Raw genomic sequence first — 2,739 nt, forward strand, 5'->3', positions numbered from 1 at the left:
TTGGTAGATAGGTACAACGTTTCGGAAGATCCTGCTCTTTTCCACCTTCAGATTATCATTTGCCTGTAGGTACTGAGAAAAAAGCATGCAAACAGAATTTGATTTAAATTCGAAATGCAACTAAAAATCCTGCCGCAATATTTAACGCATCATTTTAACAGCCGTGGGTGCCGTCCGTAATGGCCACAGTGCGGAGTACGTTTATTTCAGAATGTCTTTTCAGTGTTCTTTATTAGGTCCGCGGTACGAAGCAGAACAATATAATATTTGCATATGCGCACATGAAGGCCTATGACCGCATTAACAGCAACGTTGGTGCCGCGCCGCTTGACCGGATGTTACTCCGACCCTTCGGTTTTAGCAGCCGCAACCATATATTGGTGACGGAGTGTTACCTTGAGCACTACTAGCTTTCGCTGACAGACTGAGCCCCCTTGGTGGGGGAGATCGGCCCACCCATGGCTGCTACCTAAACAGGAGAATACAGCACGGTAACGTGTGAGAAGCTACCAGAGGGGGTGCAAACCCGCGACCCAAATGCTTCAGCTCCGAAACTCATCTTGAGATACCTCAAACACTGCCTAAAACATCTGACAGCGAGTCACCATCAAAGTGTGACGTGCATCGTTACGTCATCGTTAGAAAGTTACCAGATTCTGTGACGGAACGTCTCTCCATTCTCTTTAGGAAACAACAAACTGGACGAGACGCTACGAGGTCACGAGTGTCCATTGTCAACATGACTGCAGGATCATGCTACTGAACGCAGAGACTGCGCACCGCAGACCTCCACTTTGCCCAGCCAACATTTACATTTCTGACTTAAAAGTACAGTTGTCCATGCTCTTCATTAAACACCGCACTATGAAGGCGTACAAAAACTGGAGGTATAGCTCCACACATTCTTAAGCTCGGCGCAACGGCCGTTTTAACCCTGTGGAAAAAGCGCAACAGCCCTTGGCCAGGAGAGGCCGGGTGGGCACCACAGCCGGTATCAACACTGTGGGCAAGAAAAAGGGTATCGAAACCTGATTCCTAGGTCGTTCTGGCCGTGACCTACTCACTATGCTGACTGAGCTATCCCGGCCAATCTTTTGTGTAAAATGTGTGATTATAACTGTCAAATATGTTTATTCATATTGTGGTCTTCTGCGTTATGACACATTGTAGTGTGTAGTCCGCACCCTCAAGATGGAGGTAGCCGCCGCCAACCGGTCTATACACGGCGTCATGCCCCAACATGTGCCCATGTATTAACATCACTGACATGTTCATGTGTGCTCATGTCGACAGACTCGGCGCTTGCGTAAACATGGGGGCGGATGTGGATTCAGTCATTAGTTGCGAAACTGTTACGTCATTCATGTTTCCTAGAACTTTACGTCACAGATTAAAGCTCACGTCCCCACCTCCCAAAAAACACAATGAGTCTTGCTTTTAAAAAAAATAACCGGTTACTGCTGTTTCGAGAATTGTTTGCTGTGTGAACCGGATGAGACACAGAAATACACTGTGAGGGCAAAAGTGTGGTATCTTTTAACGTCAAAGCGGGTGGTTCACATAGTTACCATACCCAAATTTCTTCTTGCAGTTTATTGGTTTCTAACACGTGACGCCGTGTAATTTGGTAGACTGGCATCGATGTTTCGGAGGAACCTCATGCCTCCATCTTCGGGACAGAAAACGGCTTTGGCAACTTTGTTCCAGATTACACGGAGTCACATCCAAGGTCACAGTACCTTCATAACCCAAAACTAACAATTTCTGGTCGGTCTGTCTCTGGGCCCTTTCAGGTAGCTGCTTTCAAGGCCATTACAGCTCGGTGTGGGAATAACATGCCAGTATTTAATGTCGCACCATCCACTGGACGGGTTACACACCCTTGCTTACGTTCACACTGGGCATGCGGACCGCTGCTTACACACCTCTTATTGTCTTTTCTTTCAAAGATAAGGAATTAGATTTTCCCATCTCATGTTATTGCAATCTCTGGATAATGTGAAAGTTCTCAAACCGTGGGCCGAGTGCGGTAAGAACTCACTTTTAAAATATTATTTACAGATGATGACTTTATTGAGCCTTGAAACCAAAACTCCGCGGCCCTTGTATTCAGTGTTGTACAAAACATACCATCCAAAGCGAATCAACAAATTCGTTCTTGAACACCCAGTCTGGCGAGCACTGCTCAGGTCCTGGATAACTTTCATAGTCGAAATTAACGTAGCAGGTCGTAGGCTTGGTATATCCCCCCCCCTCTCTCTCTCTCCGTACTTGACAGGTTTGAGGCACACGTTGGCCACCACAATCTCGAGTTTGCACTCACACATAGTGTAGCTTTGTGGCTCTCACAGCGGTCGTTACGAAGAATGTAACCCCGTGTAGTGCGTTCAAAGCTAACGGACGTTTCGGAAGAACATGTCGCCTCCACCTTCACTATTGAAGAACGAAGAAACCAGCACGAAACATGCTCATCCGAAACTACAGTTCATTTTCAACTGACTACACGGCGTTATATCCCACAAAACAGAACTGCTTGCAAATCATACGTAAGTGCCATCGCAAGACCTACACGGAGTCTAGAAGTTGGACACAAAACAGAAGCGCTTCTCTGAGCCATGCATAACACCTAAGTGCAACCATATTAATGTACTAATCGACGTGCGCATGCGTTAAAAGTTCACATCTCTCAAAAAATTGATATACTTACAGCACCGAGGACGCGCCAACTCCGTTCCTCGC

At 46.5% G+C, this 2,739-nt stretch overlaps 1 protein-coding gene across 1 annotated transcript in view; it reads right to left on the minus strand.

Moving 5' to 3' along the window:
- The window catches only part of LOC111866114 (baculoviral IAP repeat-containing protein 2), a gene marked incomplete at its 3' end in the record, with an annotated part of 11,890 nt that extends 9,151 nt beyond the window's left edge, over positions 1-2,739 (minus strand). Inside the window, 1 exon segment of the mRNA XM_023854724.2 lies at positions 2,708-2,739.

This window comes from Cryptotermes secundus, unplaced genomic scaffold (assembly GCF_002891405.2).
Source record: "Cryptotermes secundus unplaced genomic scaffold, Csec_1.0 scaffold318, whole genome shotgun sequence".
In the NCBI taxonomy this organism is placed as follows: Eukaryota; Metazoa; Arthropoda; class Insecta; order Blattodea; family Kalotermitidae; genus Cryptotermes; species Cryptotermes secundus.